Source organism: Aythya fuligula, chromosome 7 (assembly GCF_009819795.1).
Source record: "Aythya fuligula isolate bAytFul2 chromosome 7, bAytFul2.pri, whole genome shotgun sequence".
NCBI classification, from domain to species: Eukaryota; Metazoa; Chordata; class Aves; order Anseriformes; family Anatidae; genus Aythya; species Aythya fuligula.
In genome coordinates, this window is record NC_045565.1 from 8207746 (window position 1) to 8226901 (window position 19156).

General features: G+C 45.2%; 1 protein-coding gene across 1 annotated transcript in view; it reads right to left on the minus strand.

Annotated features, from left to right (window-relative positions):
- The window catches only part of SGMS1 (sphingomyelin synthase 1), an 85009-nt gene extending 68376 nt beyond the window's left edge, over nt 1–16633 (minus strand). The window contains exon 1 of the mRNA XM_032191516.1: nt 16535–16633. The gene's annotated coding sequence lies outside the window, so the exon portion shown is untranslated. The remainder of the gene's footprint in view (nt 1–16534) is intronic.
- Between the last annotated feature and the right edge of the window lie 2523 nt (nt 16634–19156).

Consider the following 19156-nt stretch of genomic DNA (forward strand, 5'->3'; position numbering starts at 1 on the left):
TAGTTCTCTGGACGCACTCCAGGGCCTCAGTGTCCTTGTAGTGAGGGGCCCAAAGCTGAACACGGTACTCGAGGTGTGGCCTCACCAGAGCAGAGTACAGGAGGACAATCACCTCCCTGGTCCTGCTGGCTGCACTATTCCTGACACACGCCAGGATGCCGTTGGCCTTCTTGGTCACCTGGGCACATTGCTGGCACACGTTCAGGCAAGCGTCGACCAACACCCCCAGGTCCTTTTCCTCTGCACAGCTTTCCAGCCACCCTGCCCCAAGCCTGTAGCACTGCATGGGGTTGTTGTGACCAAAGTGCAGGACCCAGCATTTAGCCATGTTGAACGTCATCCCCTTGGCCTCTGCCCATTGACCCATCCTGTCCAGGTCCCCCTGCATGGCCTCCCTACCCTCTCAACACATCCCCCCCAACTTGGTGTCATCTGCAAACTTACTGAGAGTGCACTCAATTCCCTCACCCAAGTTATCAGTAAAGATATTAAAGAGGAAGGTCCCCGACACCGACCCCTGGGGAACACCACTGGTGACCGGCATCCAGCTGGATTTTACTCCATCCACCACCACTCTTTGGGCCCAGCTGTCCAGCCAGCGTTTAACAGCAAACCTATCCAAGCCACAGGCTGCCAGCCTCTCCAGGAGAATACCATGTTTGGCATTTACCTCCTCTATCACTACCCTTGAATCCAGTCACCCCAAGCTTCAGTGCTTTTACTCTCATGATGTCCCTGTGCAACAAAACCTCACAGCTGTTCTGCTGTACCTGTTCAACCAAGGCGACTAAACAGCGCTCCCTGTCTCAGACAAGGCTGAGCCTTTGACTATTTTCAGCTCCGGGAGTTTCCCAAGCCTGCATTTAGCAACCCTCAGGGGTTTCATCCAAATATTTGTTCAGCCTCCCCTTGATCCCATTTAAACTCTGCCCACAACATTACCTGGCACGGGCTCTGACACATCTGTCGCTGCATCGATGGGGAGCCTACGTGCCATCGCTCGCTGCCCAGGACTCCAGTTACTGCCACTTCCTAACTCCCACATGGATAGGGTGGGAAGAAATCCCCATTTCTGGCTTCCTGTTTACTTACAGACACAAGCAGGTAAGTTCACACCACTACCTAATCTTTAAGTTGTCACAAGGTGTCAGTTTACCTCCCTGGGTTCTCTGGTAAGCAGAAACCAGGTTACAACCCACACGTTGAGGACACTCTTCCCTCTGTAACAACACACAGGAGATGTTTGAGAAAACCTTTCTTCCCACAAAACAGCAGAGAGCAGGAACGTGAACTTCCTCCAGAAGAACAATTAAACAGAAACAGACTTCATCTGAACAGCCTCCTCTGCCATTCCTAAGATGCCGTACTAGGATTCTGAAGGGCTAGCAGTGGCAGAACTGATTTTCATGAATGCACAGCTGCTATCTCCAGTTCGGTGCTGAACTGTACACACCAGATCCACTTACCAACCGTGTCTGCTATCGCTTCTGGCCTGTTTTGTCCATAGTGGAACCTGAGCAGGCACAGCACTCCTAAGATACACTTTATAAACACATTTCATAGTCTAACTGCTCCTAGTTAATACATAGCAATATTCAGTAACAATTTTGGAAGAAAAAATGTGAAACATTTCATAAAATACAAATCTGGTTATGGATGCCAGTAGTTTTTCAAATAAAAATGGCTTGGATTGTGATACTCTGATCAAAATTCACATTTGTATCTCACACTGCATCCCACTCCTGGCCCGCAACTATGCCAGAGTCCCTTGTTCGTGCTGCAACATTCACGGTGGCTGCATTCCAGTCTGAGGGCAAAGGCTGCCTGTAAGCGGTTTATTCAGTATGTGAAATGCTTTGTTTATCCAAAAATATTTTAGCTCCAAGAGATATTAAAGCGAGATTTAGATTTCAGTATTTGCACAGGAAAGAGATACAACTCCTACAGATATTACCAGGAACTTTTTTCCTTGAGGCTTTCTAGCTGCGAAAATCTATTTTGCAAAAATAAAATTACAACAAACCAAAAGCAAAGTGTAACACTTAATAACAAAGGAGGATGGAAAAAAAAAATGCTACACCAAGAAGAGAGAAGCAAAAGTCAAAGCAAGGATGCCGTTGCACTCTTGCTCACTTTGTTTGGAGCAGATCAACATAACAATCAGAAGGAAAACCTTTATGGTACTGCAGATTAAGCCAGTAATTATGGCATCTTCGCCAGTAAGTGGCTCTGGAAAACCAGAATAATATGAAGTATAAAGTATAAGGAGTTTCCCCGCAGCTTGGTCCCAAGTTTAATTTGCAGCAGTGAAATCTAGATAGCCAGCAGATCATCTACCAGCAATGAAGTCTGACAGTGTTCATACCAACCTTAAAAATAAAACTCTCCCCAAGCATCCTATTTGGGTGGTAATTTAAGACGAGGAATTAAGCACATCCATCACCAGAGACAAAAGCATGACAGTTGACAGGTCAGACTTTCAAACACAACACACAATACCACATGACTCCATTTAATTATCCCCAGGTTCCAAAACCAGAAGACAGGAACATTAAAACTATTATAGGTCAAAAGCAGCAAGAAAACATCTGTTTTCAGCTCAAAGCTCTTCTCACTTAAAGAGATGCCCTTCATACACTTGATTCTCAATCCCTGTTTTAGGATAGGAGCAAAGGATAAGTCAGATGTGCTGTACCCTCATGCTAAGACCAAGATACCAAGTTTAAAGGAAAAAAATGAAAGAAAAAAAAAAGGACAAAGTTTTACCTGCAGCAACCCCACTGGCCCTGCAGCAGGTAGATGGCCCATGCATTCTTCTGTATCAAATCATTACTGAGCTTTACTTGGGCTGTGGTTTTGCTGTTTGCCTCTGCCAAGGAATTCCCAGCCACAGGCTGGGTCTGCACCAGTTCATCACTTCCTTCAGCAGCCTCGTTAATCAACAGACTTATCTTAAACTATGTTACAAATGTAGAATCAACCATATATAAACAGAAAAAAAAAAAAAAGTTAACTCTTAAGAAAGTGATCTGGCAGGTACTGAAACGTTTCTGCTCTTCTGCTAACTTCACCATACTCAGGTTTACAGCAAGATTATACTACAGACTTGTACATAATTAAGATAAAAATGCTAGCAGATCCCATGCAGCACTACAACAGTAAAACAGCAGATTGACATTACCACAAATGAATGTGCGGAAAAACAAGCTATACAGTTTAGTACACCAGTTCCTTGCAGGTTACCAAATAACGCCTTAACCTTCACAGCTAAGACCTTGCTCAAACCGCCTTAAAACTAGGGTTTGCCCCGTGTGGTCAGAGACCTCAGGCAACTAGGAAGTGCAAGAAGTGAAACCAAGACAATGAAGTATACAAAAAAAAAAAAAGAAAAAAAAAAAGGCAGCAAACAAGAAAAAAGGTTGCGATAAACTTTGGTCAGCTGGTGCTTTCCCTCCACAAGATTAACTTCAGCCCAACAAATACAAAGGATACTTTTTCAGGACTGGCCTTTGCAACACTTAAGTATGAGAATACTAGACTATGCTCGAGAGCTTAATCAAAACCTTGCAAGTCAATTATGGGTCCCTGGTGAGACCCCTGGCCCTAACAAGCAGAAATAACCACAGCTTTTACATGAAAACTCAGCTTCAGTCAAAACTTAAGGAGTAATTTTAGTCTTGCTGTAAAAAGCCCGAGTACATTATTGCTTTCAGATTTAACACATCACAAGACCAAGAGCAATCACAATCACCACATAACAGTAAAAGCAGACTGCACTGTCTTTTTCTTACACCAGGGGAAAAAATGGTTAAAGACAAGGCATATTAAGTACCAAATCAGATGGTTTGCTTAAGTGCAACAGGCAAAAACATCTGCAGTATTTCCCAAGGTGCACAAAAAATAAATAAATCAGTAAATTGTGCAAAATCTGTACTCCACCTACAACCTACAGTGGTTGGGAGGGTTAGACAGGCAGGCTCTCCCATACCAAAAGGACCACACAGCACCTCCAGGCTTCACCAGACCCCTGCAATCTTCAAAAATAAGAGAGCCCTGCTTTTTCTTTCTCCGGAGACATACTTTACACTCCAATGGGAGAGAAAGCCTAATGCTGAAACAAATCTAGGTAGACATGCAAACCGCCCGTGCATCAGCAACCCTCTTAAGCATGACAAAGTAAAAACAGAGGTTTCAGCCTTCACTGTGAGTCAGTATAAAGAGCAACACAACAGGGTACCTCGTACTGTTGGATTTGCATGTCAGAATTAACGTGAACAAAGAACCTGGAACATAGAAGCAACCGTCAGTTTCCCTTTCCACTTAAATTTTTCCACGTAGCCTCCAAAGACTGTAAAATGGCATGGTATCCACCAGAAGACAGGTATCTCTGGTTGGTCTGACGAAGTCTCCTGTCTAACAGACAAACTTCCTGTTGCCATGGACCTGTCAGGACTGGATTTCAGTCAGTGGCACAGGAGTACATCAGCACCTCACAAGAGACCTTTTCACATCGCTGCAGAATAAGGAATGGAAAATAAATTTATTCCCTTAATTTCCAGAGATTTACAAAGGTTATACTCCCCTCAGAGAAACTGTGCGAACCTTACATTTTCTCCAAATCACTCCCCCCCCCCTTTATTTTTGTTTTAAATTTGGCATCTGAATTAATTATAGGGCAAAGCACGGAAGAGCTCAGTCTCTGCAGTGTGATGAACTGTCTGCACCACTCTGACCAAGCACATTTCACTGACCAGAAGGAATCTCTCCGCACCATGCAAATGCTGATACGAGGGTACGGACACTGAAATCTGGCTTGCTACCCTGTTTCCCGCTCCTCTGTACAACACATTTTATTTTCAGGTTATAACACCTGAAGCAGGAGGTAAAGAAAGGATGGGCATAGGCACAGCAGCTGACAGCATATTCAAAAATCCCAATGAGATGCTTTCATTTCACATGTAGCTGCATTAGCTACACCTTCAAATCATATTCAGCAATTTTGGAGTCACAGCCACAAGATTTATACTGTCACATCGATGTCACTTTCACACATAGCTTCCTTGCAGTCACACAGTGCTTAAAAAGAGCCTGACACCACCCTCACAAACTAGATCAAATGCTACTTTTCTGCCTCTTGCTGAACACAGTAATTATTAAACAGGCTGGGCTGGGGATGGAAAAGAAGGGAGGGAGCTTGGGCAAGTGACTTCTGAGCAAGGAAGCCCACGGTATAAGAATTTGGAAGTAAGCAAAGCCCTTTTATAACTAGAAATTGCACAGTCAGTAACGAGACACAGCTCTGGGAAGAATCCAAGAGTCAAAGAAAGGGGGGGAGCACATAATACAGCCCCAACCTCTGTTTTAAGTGTGTGTGTATAGACATGTGGGCAAAGCCACTCCCCAGGACTGGCCTGGTCTCCTCTTACACACCATGCTCCCTACACCTAAGGGGCTTTCTTCACCTGTCACTGCGAGTGTACACCCCAGCTATGTATCAAAGCACCAGAGCTATACAGTGAGACTTGGACAGCAAGGCCTGCCTAAGGAAGAAATGTAAAGCTGAGGAAAAAAGAATTGGCCAGTATCAAGCACGTGCTTTCCTGAAGCAGCTTCTCTTGACAGAGAGCTAACTTCCAGCTCAGACAACTGGTGAAGAAGGGCTGCAGACCCAGGACATGCAGAGCCATCTGCAGTCCCTTCCTCCCCTCTTTCACAGGGCTCTTGAAAAAAAAAAAAAAAAAAAAAAAAAAAAAAAAAGCTTACCAAGCACTTCTCAAGTCTCTCTTACGTACTGAAAGCTGTGGTGTTGAAGGAGCTGAAGTGAGACAGCATATCTGGTATTACACTAAAATGGTCTTTCATGTTGCTTTTGGCTAATTATTTTGGTGCCATAGGTATTGATGGGAGGTAGGAGGAAAATGGAAGATGGATTAGTTCATCAGAGCAGCATGATGCAGGTAATGACACAGTAATTCAATACATCCTTTTTCTCTGAGTGCAAGGAGTTCCTCAGTGGGGCCTGCACAGGGGCTCAGCAATCAGGCTGAGGCACAGCCTGCTCCCAGCTTTCACAAACCGTGCTGTTCTGTGGGTGCTGGGGTACAGAGTGCTGAGAGGGGGTTATTCCCTTGCGCCTGTACAACACAGCAGTGCAGCAGCAATCCTCCTGACAGCAGGCACCTTGTGCACTGAGGGCAGCAAATCCCCAGTCAATGATTCACTGCAAGCAAAAGGCAAAGTTACAACAGGATGCTTGATAGAATGACCTAGTGCTGAGCACACTCATACTTCAATTAGTCCACAGAGCAGCTTTATGGGTGGCTGATGGGCAACAATTATTCTGCGTTTAAAATCAATATACATCCATTGTCTGATGCAAGTGGTACCTAAACCTCGGTAAAAGTGCTTCTTAACCGGGCTTAACACGGGCTTTAACAAGGGATAGGCGAACTGTTGGGGGGTGGGAGGAATAGTAGGGATTATCACTTCTGGAGGGTAGCACAACATCTTCTCCACAAATCAGGCAACTCAAATTCATCTGCAACAAACTAAGCACAGTTTAGCTCTAACAAAGCAATAAATAAAAGGATTCAAGACTTCTAGGCAGAAAAGTTATATCTGCTTTCACTGATTCTCATAGTGTGCAGCACCAACTTGTTTCAGTAACCTGAAGTTATCAATCCTCTGCCTTGACCTAAAAGGTATCAACTTGGGGGAAAAAAAAAAAATAATAATCTGTACCACACCCCCACCAGGTTACATCAATTGCTTTTTAGCCTTGTTTCTTCTAGCATTGGAAAGGATTTGCTCACCACTCCTCTTGCAATTAAATCAATGGTAAGAGGTGGTTACCTTGCAGACTGGAGAGAAACAATAATCTTTATTCATTTAGAAATTCCTACTAGAAAAGGTATAACTTCAAAATTTGAGGTTAAGGTGCTGGTTTAATTTGACCAAAGAAGAGATCTGAAAGTCTTCCCCATGCAAAACCTGAAGCCAACAAGCCAACATGAGAGGTATTTTAAAAGCCTCAGGCCACAAAGCCAGAAGTATGATCAGCCTAGCTTTGAACTGCATGAGCAATTCCCTCTCCCTGGTGTCTCATCTGTTATTCCCTGCTATCCCCTCTGCAACCTCAATGGTTTTGCACTTTGTTTTGGAGAGTTTCACCATGCTTTTAGTATTTCAATGAAGCCTGTGTTCCTTTTTCCTTCTGACAGTTGCTATGGTGAAGTTTGATGTTGCATCCAGTTACCAGGCTGTGGTTTGTGACAGGTAACAGTTCCCTGCAGAAACCGAAGCACTAGGCTGAGGAAGAAGAGGGAATTACCTGCTGTGGTCTGCTCCTGTTACAAATACCAAGAGCTGTGAGACTAAAAGCTACTTCAACACAGAGGTGAGGAATTAATATTTTCCAAACAAGTTTGTCAACAGTGAAAACATTGCTTTGGCATTTACACCACTATTCTGTAATACGTCCATTGCTCAACTTTTCCGTTAACACCAAACAGCCTCTTCCAGTCTTAATGATTTAGGAATTATTTTCAAAAATGATTTAGGAAAGTTGCAAATTGATAGATTGGCAGGGGAAAAAAATAAATAAAAAGAGCTCCAGCAATGTATTTGCAAATTTGAGCAGAGCATATATTTTTATTCCCTTATAAACATAAACAAAAGAGCAGGAAACTCAAGCTACATCTCCCACTAAGGGATCAAGCGCTGCTGGGACCTCAGGGAAGCCTTCTCATTTGGAGCAAGGGGTCACACCAGTAGAAAAGACCTTCCCCCACATGGACTGGAGACCCTCCCAAAGTCTCTTCACAACACCTTGTTCAAAAGGGATAACAGTATCCTAATGCCAAAAAGTGCTCACGTGCACTTTATACATCAGAACCACATCATAACACCTTTGAAAATGTCTGTTTCTGCCCATTTCTGTTTAGAAGTCCAGTGAATTTAAACCCATCACTCCATGTTACAGGATGTGTTTTTGGAGTTGTCCGTCTTCAGTCACTAGCATAAGAAATAAATTCACATGACAGCAGGAACTGGGTCCTTAGAAATATCAGTAGTAACACAACTTTTCTGCAGAAGCCACCTTTACCACAGATTGTGCAACAATCTTGGATCTGGCAAAAGCATGGTTTTCAGATTCACCATCCCCTAGCTACAGGCCCCAAACTAGACACCTCAGGGTCAGGAGCAGGAATGTGTTCCACCCCTCTGGAAAACCATCTGCAAGCCTGCACGCCTGCCAAGGAACTGCTAATGCTCCTCACTTGCTGGACCACCTCCTTGGGAGGGACAGGATGCTCTCCTGCTCTTCCAAGCAGGAAGAGGATCCTCTCTCGCTTGTAGCTCTTCATGCTGACGTATTTTGCCTGCTAGAGGTGCAGCAGCTGCAGACGAACATCCTCCTGCATCCCCTGGAAGCCAGAAAACCCCATCAAGTGCTCATGGCCCTCCTAACCTGTTTGCCGAGCAACCCAACAGGGAGAAGGCTGAGAAACAACTTGCACGGCACAACCAAAGGGGTTACTGTAATAGGCTTAGTTGCTGTGCTGCTGCTTGCAAGAAGTCCTAAAAGCCTGAGCAGATTCTGCTCTAATCAGATGTAGCTCTGGATCTTTGTACCTATGGTTACGAATTGACACGTTGCAAGCGCAGCTTAATTAGGGAAAATGAGAAACAAAGTGACTTGTTCTCAACATAACTGGATATAAATTACACCGTGAAAAAAGAACCTGCATTTCTGATACTGACCTTACCAAGACAGGCTTTCTCCTCTGCATTGAGGCATTCAAAAACCAGTCCCCAGTTTACACTTAGATCAACTGCAAATATTACCAGTTAGCACAAACAATCTACAGACACATTTTAATGCTCCCACTGAAATTTCTAGGAAATAAATTGTGTATCACTGTGAAAAGAGAATCCAAGTTTGACAACACTTGCCAGAATAATATTCCTATATTCTGAGCACGTACACAATTCATAAAGACCTGGTGGCAGCAGGCTGATCAAAGAGCAAAGGCAGCTGTTTAAATACGTTGCCCCTTCCCTTCTCACCTGATCAGAAGCCCCAAATAACACACTGGGTCCCCAGCAGTGAGGAAGCTTACACTTGAGCCTCATTTTGGAGGCTTGCACCAAGTAACACCGACTTTGATAACAAGCAGCACCATAACCAGCAGGTTTAATACGGGAACACTTACAACGTCACACTGAAAATAATTCTACTAAATGCCATGCTTAAAGACATGCTGAATTACTGCATGCATATTTCATATCAGTAGTTAAATTGGAAAAAAATAAATCAAGTTCACAGCCCTGCAAGCACCCAAGTCAGTCTCCAGCTAAGGAACCAGCTTTCCTTTCCCCTGCAGAGTTAACTTAAGCACTTGTCTAAGTAGACGTCTCACTTCAGACTACCATGGGAGAAACAGTGCTGCCTTCACCCTGCAAATGTAAATCACAGAAATAAAATATCAAGTTTCTCACTTTGAACTGTTTCACTCTGTAGCGCCTTTGGAGATAACTGGCCTTTTCCTTCACTATAGCTGCAGTTTGTATTGCATCTTTTCCTATTACTAACATTAGGAACAAAGACAATGGGGTGCAAGCATTATAGGCAGCTGCACACCTGAACCCCTTGTGCCTGCAAGCGCTGACCCTAAATCATTGACTGATTGCATAACTGGGCGTTGAGGATGCACAAAGGCAAGCAAGCATACATTCAGACACACTCTTTACCAAAACTGCTAAGCTTTACAGGTGCTGAACCCCACTCCTAGAAGCTGGGCCAGCCAAGACTGCTATGGCACCAGTGCAGTGGTGGTAATATTTCAATTGCACAGTTCTAGAACCAGGACCACAAACTTCCAGCGTCATTTTGCCTGCAGAAGCACTTCTGTGCTCTGCCCTCTGTGCGCTGCTCCTCTGCTTCTACCCCAGCACCAGGCCCCTTCCCAGGGACTTCACGGTTCCTGCAGCTCTGGCAGAGGGGCTCTGATCTCATCTTTTCTCCAAAAACTCCTGGGACACCCTTTAACATCATAAACTGGGGAGAGGAATAGAAGGAAAATTGGATTGGCTCTACTATAGCCATGAGGGAAATTGTAACAGAAAGCCCACTTTGAACAGATGTACATACGCTAGCTGCTGCTTTCTGGGAGTTGAATCTGCAGGCTCCAAACCTAAAAGCAGGTTCACTGGCAAGGGTCAGAAAACTGATAAGGATCAGAGTGAAAAACAGCCTCCCTTGCGCTTGCGGCTCTAGGAAATTCAAGCAGTTCGCCTGCATATGTAGTTGGTTCACATGTCACTAACACCAGAAAGATTTTCATGGATTCTTAAATGAGAATTTGCAGTAAATGAACTAGGATCCTTCTGAAAGTTCTTATTAGCACTGGTGTGCGCAACAGATGCTACACAATTAGGCAAAGTCTCAACAATAACATTTGCACACAAGCTCATGCAGAGGATGGGACTGAACCGTGTGCACCAACTACACCAGTAACCAGAACTACAAGACATGGCTGCCTTTTCTGACATTCAGAAAGGAGCAAGGTGTATTTGTGGGACCACACATCCACATACCCAGCCACCCCGAGATCACTGCTCAGTGAAGGCAGGCAAAGCATTGTCCCTGCCGCAGTTTTTGCACAGTTCCTGTCAGAAGGGCCTAAAACTGACTGGGTTATTATCCAATCTGCAAATAAACAGAGATAATGAATTTAGGAGCATGGCATCACATTTTACAGGCTGAATGCCAACATGTAGCTATTACGGTGGAATTGCTTGAAGAAATAGCGATTTCTTACAATTTTTTTAGTACATATTCTGCTTTCAGGCTATAACCATGATAAGATGAAAAATGGTTGTGGACATGGACTCAAGATTCCCAGATTGTTAACAAATAAAATCCAAAACTAGGAAGCTGACAGACAGTTCTGCAGACAAGTGTTTTGAACATTTGTTCATGTCCAGCTACAAATGCAGAGTATAAAGCAGTATTACTACTGTACGAGGGATTACAAAGTTAACACAACCAATCTACATTTAACATCGTGAGTACTTTGTGCGATATTAGCAAAGAAGAAGGTCTAATGGGAAGAATCACAGAAGGATTTTAAAGATTGGCAGCCACTCAACAAAATGGCAAAGGAAGCTCCTCACAGGCAGTTATAAAATGATGCCAGTCGATTCGCTTGTGCAATGAATGGAGTTAACCAGCACCACTCAGAAGATCCTTAAGGAGTAACAGGAAGCTCATTGAAAGCATCAGCTCAGTCCAACAGGCACAGAGAGCAAAACAGGCAACCACAGCTTCCGCTGCATAAAACCGGCACGTCTGCACCCTGACCATCAGCCGTAGCTTCGGTCCTTCCCTCTCCTCCACTCCCACCCCACGTAGGTGTTGAGAAACACCAAGTGAGGCCAGCAGGGTGAACAGTCTCCATGGGGCATGGAGCTTGCCCTCTCCCCAGGTCCCACCTTCGGTTCTTATGTTGACGGATCTCCATCCTTGGACACTTCAAAACCCACCTGGACAAGGGCCTTGAAAACCTGATGTACCTCTGAAGATCATCTTGCTCTGAGCAGGAGGTCAGCCGAGGGACTCCCAGAAGTCTCCCCCCAGCCTAAACCCTCCAGTCATTGTCTTCTTCTTGCGTACCATCGTAGCCACTTACACTTCAGTGCTGCTACACCCTGGCATCCCCTCTCAAGAACACGATATATGCTTGGAGACAAGACATGGGACTACACAGGTCTGTGCCTTCTCAGCACAGACACTCCTGCAAGCGTTTCCAACCAAATTCTGAACTAAGTATCAGAATGCAAATAATCTACATGTGATAAATGTGCTCTGGACCCTGTTTATTTTTTTTAAGTCTCTGAGCCCAGCCAAAGCCCAGGCACTTTGAAGCACCACCAGCCAGGCATGTGCTGGGAGCTGCACGCCACTCACTTACCCATGCATGTATCTTTGCAGCGATCATGCTCAATGCACTCTCAAGGTCTTTTTCATCGTCCAAATGGAAGGATTTAAAATCTTTCAAATACTTTTCATTAACTTTCCTAACAAAGTTTTCCTTCCAGAGCAATATTATTTGACTACAAAAAAACTCTATGCAAAGCAGCAGTGACACAATGAAGACAAACCACAGACGTCGGAGCAGAAGAGAAGCTACAGCTCAGCTTGGATGGAGCTACTGCACTTGCATGTAGATGCAAAGCCATTCCTGTGCAGCTACTGAAGTGTTACCCACGCCTTCCCAGCAAGCAAAAATCTATTCTGCATACAAACAGAGTTTTTATAGCTTAGCACAGTGCTTGGCTGCAGAGTCGAGCTTTTCAATGCATGGTAAATTTTTACTTGAAAGTGGCAGAACTCATGCCAGACCATATGAAATGCCAGCTCAGTGGCAGGAGGTCAAAGTATGGTATCAAGAGATTTTATGGAATCGTTCCAAGACAAACTTCTTAAAAGCACTGTGCTATCTAGGGAGGCACAGATTTATGCTACTAGGAAAAGCTAGTAAACAATTTTTATGACTCCTTTTCAATCAAAGGTAATAATTTTAACACCTTACCTTACAAAAAATGAAGAGTCTTCTGTAGGCAGTGAGAGCTCTTTCTACATCTATTTAATCCTTGGTTATTTTGCTAAGGTCAAGAATTAAAAAAAAAAAAAAAAAAAAAGTTAAAGCCCAGAGCTTCTGTGCAGACTGCCCTCTACAAAAAAAAAAAAAAAAAAAAAAGCCTTCAGATGTAACACTGAGAGAAAACCTGTTCCTGCATTAAAAAAATACCATAAAACAATTTTAAAAAGCACAATAGAGTGTGAAGACCAACAGCCCTCATAACAACCATTCTCCATTAGTACCCAGAACGACGGCTGCAGGAGATGGTGAAACGTAATTTTAAGTGAAGAAGGCCTGATATTTGCTAACATTTTTGCATAAGTATTTAAGGTTAACTTAGGTCACAACAGTGACCCTGAAAAGATACCAAGCATGAAGACTCATCATACCGGATTTTGCCAGCTGTCACCACATCAACATTAAAAAAAGAGAGAATGAGAGTAAAGCCCCCTCAAAACCTGATGTCTGTTCAGGGTCTCCCTTTGATCTAGCCAAACGCCGTGGTAGACTCACTCACAATAGCAGATTTGCAAACACTTACATACTTTCCCATTAAAGCATTTCAATTGCCTCAACCTGCCACTTTAACAAATCCAAGTATAAGGCTGTCAATTCAATTAGCACAAATCTCAGCACTCCCAACGTTAAATTTGCAAGTGACATTTAACGGCATTCAACACATGCAAAGCTAAGCTAACACACTAATGGGCCAGTAAGGAAAACTGTACGACTCCAAAACACGATGCTCCTTTTTCTCACAAGGAAATTAGGGGTGTAGGCTGCGTAAGGCAGGAAGAGAGCTTAAAAAATTCTTCTTAAACCATGGCTGCCAAAGCTCTTCTCTCCAGACGCACTGCACGGCATCATCTCCATACGACCCAAGAGCAACAAGGAAAAGCAGCTGCTTTATTCAGCAAGACCTCCTTCCAAGCCGTGCTGGGCTGTCGCTGCAGCACACCTAAGTTAATGCTGCTTCAGTTCTTCAGAGGGGATTGCAACCTCTCCTGCCATTGCTGCTGGTTCCGCAGACCGATGCTCCCGGGATGCAACGTTTCAGGGCTGCACAGCAAGGATGCAGCGCCGTGCGTTGTGCCGGATGAAGCCAGTCCGATGAGCGCTCCCAAGGAACACTGCTGACTGGCTTTCCCGGAGCACACCTGCATCTCACCAGGTTGAGCAGAAAGCTGCTAGTTTTCACACAGCCATTCTTAAAAACAAACAAGAAAAACAGCAAGCCATAAGACATCAGGATTCCTTTTTTTTTTTTTCCCAAGCAGCAACATGCTTAACATGCTTTGTGTTGAACTTTATGTAAACAAAGCAAGCTACCTTCCGAGAGCCTCAGAATGAAGCAGACAGAAGAGAACAGCTTTGGAGGCATGGTTAAGAGGATGATTTTTGTTGTTGTTTAAAACCATGGATATTTGCACAAATAAAACCTATGGTTAGTGAAGATGCTTTTCAGGTATTTATTCACTTACGTTATAATGAACTATATGCAGCACAGGGAAACTAGTTACACCTGGTAGCTCATTAGGATGGGTATTATTTTTAACAACAAAAATAAAGCATAATTATTGCACCCATTATTGCCTCTGCTAAACACTTATTCTCAAAAACATATCTAGGATGAAAGCATCACAAAAAAACATACAACAGAAGATTTCACGCTTTCCTCAGTGTTTTCTGCATCTCCCCCAGCCTTTCAGGGGAGGGCAGGGGGAGAGTAAGGGGGAAAGACTCTAATCATTAAGTTTAATGAACCTGCTCACTTTGGGAATGAAAGCTGTATTAAAAGAGAGAGTCTCTAATCCACAGCACAGAAGCCATGCAGAACAGCAGCCTTTGGAGGGCTGCCTGCCCCTATCCGCATTCTGCTTTCCTGGATGCAAAATACTTCCAAGGACACCAAAATCCTTTGGAAAACTCTGCCAGTACATGGGAGCTCAGGTCATGAGGTCGAGTCTCAAAAAATCCTCACAACTCGGGGCTTTGAGCTCGTTTGTTCTCACCTCTACTTCAGAGCACTTTTTCTTACCTGTGGTTGGTTCTGATACGCTGCACATGAATTACAACTGAAATAGCATTCAGGCGCTCTGCTCCATCTCAAGCAGAGCAGCTTGAACTTACCTCAGTGTGAAGCCTTAAAAATCCTCCCTGCCCAGTGTGGGCCACTGTTGTTTGCTGGTTTTTGTGTGTTTGGATTTTTTTTTCCCTTACTCCAAACAGGCTCCACCTGACACATGGGAGAAGCAGCTTCTGGATCACTTCTGTCTGAGCATTTTACAGGATATGCAGTTGCCCCAACTACAAAGCCTTTAATTCAGCAACTATTCCTTATAGCCAGACTAAAATTGCTGTCAAATCCAAGCAAGTCCCACACCACACGTACATTGCACATGCCAATCACCCGGTGTTGAACAACACTGAGCAGCAATGACCAGAACAGAGTAAGAACTTTTAAGTCACTGGCAGCGATTAGATATGTATTCCTTCTCACCATGTCCAGTTAAAGAGAACTCAGTAATTATGTAATTAAAAGCAACACCTGTTGAAGTGTGAGGAGCATTTAGAGAAGCAATGACACGCATGGAGAACTGGCATACAGAAGGTATTATTAAGAAGTCTGTACCTTTTAAGGGTACCGTTAACACCGAGTAGTCAAACAGTATTCACAAATACCTGCCAGTCCTAAAAATTGTAAATTTAATAAACTGAAGCACTCAGATAATTGTCGCAAGCTCTCATTAAAAACTAATTATACCCAGGGAGACATATTGTCTCTAGGCTGATACACGGAAGCCAAAAGAAGCGTGACAAACGATTTGGGAATCACAGTTACACAAATCACAGTTTGAAGACTTCTGAGCTAAATTTAATACTGCTCTACATACACAAACCCAGAAAAATCAAGGCAACCTCTCTGGATGTAGAGTGATTTTCTTATTATTTTAAAACTAGCATTTATCTTTCATCTGCCACCAATGAGGGCCAACTGCATTCTCTTTCCAAACTCTAAACACCTTCACAAAGCTGAAGCAATTTCAACCCCCACCCAACTATGATCTGAAACGAAACAGCAACGTGCATTACTTCAATCCAAAAACCCATTCCTAAAGCAAACAAACGCAGCCAAGCCCAAACCCACTGACATCAACAGCAGACCTTCCAGTGACTCGAACCGCCAAGGCCATCATTCACACCGGCTCACAAACCAGCAAGAAAGCTGGCACAAACCATTCTCTTCTGCAAGGCAGAGCTCCGTCTGCACAAACAGCACTCTTCTCTCTCCCCTCCCACCCTCACCTTGCGTATTTACAGCGAGAGACCCTGAAGGCGACAAGGCCTGCTTTAATGAGGTTACGCACAAAACAGCACAAATTAGAAACCCCGATCACAACCGGGCCTCCAGCAGGCACGCAGCAGCAACGCGTAAAGACAGCCACACACATCACAGGCCAAAAAAAACCACATCGGTGAGCAATTTCTCCAGCAAACCAGCTATGCTGCGTTCACCTGTCAAGGCACGGAGGAAGGCGAGGCCTCTCCTGCTCTGCCTCGCCGAAGCCCCCCGGGCAGCACTACCCGCACCTCGGGCTCGCTGCCTGGGGCCCCCACCCCGCTCAGCCACCTCACAACACCGGGCGCAGGGACACCGGGCTCCCCTCAGCCCCACACCTAGCCCCGGCTGCCCTCTGAGCCTTCCGGGGAGGGGGGGGCAGCTGCTTTTCACCAGCACCTCACGGGGCTGGGGGGGGGAGGGGCTCGGCTCCCTGCGGATTGAGGGCCCAGCCCCGCTGCGCCACTCGGCCGCACTCCCGTCCCCGCCGCCGCCGCCGCCGCTGCCGCCCCCGGGCCTGCTCCCGGCCCCGCGGCTCGCTGCTCACCGGACGGCGCCGTGCCTCCGGCGCTGGGCTCAGCTGGGCTCGGCTCGGCGCAGCTCGGCCGCCTGCCGGGCGGGTCCTTTGGGCGGCGGCGGCGGCTCCGTGTCCCGGGCGGTGGCGGTGGGCAGAGCGGGCGGGGCAGGGCCTCACGTAAGAGCCCTGTCACCTCCCCGCCGCCATCTTGTGCGGGCCGGGGGTGGGTTGGGGGGAGGTCCGAGGCTGGGAGCTTCTTGCTCGGTCCCGCTGGGGGCTGTGTCTGCCTTTAGCACGGAAAATCGCTGCTTTTCTCAAAATAAGCCGCCTCAGAGCTTCCCGAGAACGTGTAGCTGTAAAAATAAAAGTCAGGTACCCGACGCGGCTTGTTCCGAGCAGCTGAGCGTGCAGGAAATCCCCATCCTGGGACGCGTGAGGCCAGCCGGCTGCTGCCTGCGCCTTCATCTGCGAGGAGGGGAAATTGCAGGGAAACTGCACCTTTTGGCAGGGGAAAGGCACCCCAGGGCCGGTGTGAACGCGGCATGGCACACCTTTCCTGCTCCTGGCACCACCTGGTGTTGGAGCAGCCTCTGGAGTCTGCCTTTGACTCCCCAGTCTATTTGGCGTCTGCTCACCTGAGTTGTCCCAGCGCCAAGATCTTGGAAGAAGTCAGCTGTTTTTAAACAATCTTACTTAAATTCACAGAACAACACAGCAAGGGAGGGCCTCTGTATGTTGTCTAGTCCAAAACAGGTAGGTGATTAAACTTAAGTTTCATGAACGCTAGTAACACATCCTATTTCAAACCTTTCACTTCAAAATCTGCCTCTTGTTAAAGAACAGCAAAATACATTTTTCCTACCCAAAATGCAACTCAAAGCCATTTTAGAGTGCATTAGCCATGAGAGCTGAGTCCAGCTTCCTGAGGATTTTGTTCCTTGGTGTGGGAAGATCTGCGAGGTCTGACTGAAACTTTTCCTGCACTTCAGGCATTTGTTACCTGTCCAATTAATTAGGCAGCAGGTAACAGAGACAGCAGAGCAGCACTGCATCCAGCTACCCCTCGCCCAGGCAGTGGGTGAATGAAAACACACAAGGGAGGACTGGATGTGCTGGCATGTTATATTGGCATCCAATAAGAGAGTTTTTGCTGATCTGAGCACATAAATGTGCACATAATAACAACAATAAAAGCCTTATGACTTATTGCAATCAGTGAGTGATTGCAGACATTACCCAAACGAAATAAACAGTAAGCTTGGATAAATAGTAATATATGCACCGGGGAAGGTGAAACAACTTGTTTCTGTTATTTTCGTCTTGATAATTGTTTCTCACCTTCAGCTTCTCTCTACTCGGTGTCCTGCTCCTCCATAACGAAATACCAAATACTACAGTTTCTTAAAATGGGGAAGTCCAGCATGAGATTTTACTTGACTTTCCTCTCAGGCAAATTATTTACAACCCTGCTTTTAACTGGTTATCTGTGCTCAGCACTCGTGGGATAAATATAAAGCCATGTTTTTCATCAGAATAGGAAAAGGAGTCTGAATAGAGTAGCTGGAAGCAATGCTAGGCTAGGGAATGTTTTATATCTTTTTATTTGCTTCCCTTTTGCAATGCTATCAAGGCAGGTATGTTCCTAACAGGAGTTTCTGCTTTTTGGCAGGGTGCTGTTTTCTCACTGACAATCACTTCTTGCAACCCCATCCCACTGATGCTATAATAGGATTAACATTGTAGCTGCCACTTTCCCCAGGGTAATCATAATAAACTCCCCTTTTCCAGGGTTGTTCCCCCAGCATGGTCATTTTCTGGCAAATAATATGAACCCAGAGGCAGTGCAAATTGATTCCTGGGAAGCCTGACCTCCCTGTTGGGAACTACAAAGGGCTGTCCGAGAGGCTTACAAACAGCTGTCCCAGGCTGCTGCCTGGGCTTAATCCTTCTGATCCACTTGGGATCCTGAAAGCTACCTCTCCTGCAATGCTATCGCCACTCCTGAGGTACCAGGAGTGGGGGGATGCCAAGAGACTGCATGGATGCCAGATAACATCATTGACATCATTGTGGGGACCCCTGGGGACAGGAGATGCCCTTTCAGGAGTGGGAGGGGATGACCGACAGCTCCACTTAGCCGGCATTTCTCCTCCAGGCACTTGGAAGCCACGCTGGCTGGCTGTCTCTCCTTACCTGAGCGCCAGAGGGGAATGGGATGATGTGTGATAGCTCTGACTTCCCCTTCGGTTCTGCCGAGATAGGTGTTGCCTCATTTAACAATAAGAGCGAAGAACTGAAGCTATTTAAATCATAATAAAATGTTGGAGGCATTCTCTCTTAATTTTTGCTCTTTCTAGTGGTGACCCGAGTTTATCATATCCCTCAAGAAGAGACCTTTAGGATGCTAAGGAGATTACCAGTCCCGAAGGAGTTCATTCATATGAAAATCTAAATCATGTTTTTAGTTAGATGAAGCACCCTGCATGGTAGCAATAAGTTTATAACTTTATAAGCATGAATAGCAATTTAACCAATTAATCGAAATCAATGTACATATTAATGAATCAACACTAACATGCTAGTAGATCACTATCATTAATAAATGAATCACTGATCAATTACTAAGAAATTCAATTCTAAGAGATATTTTAA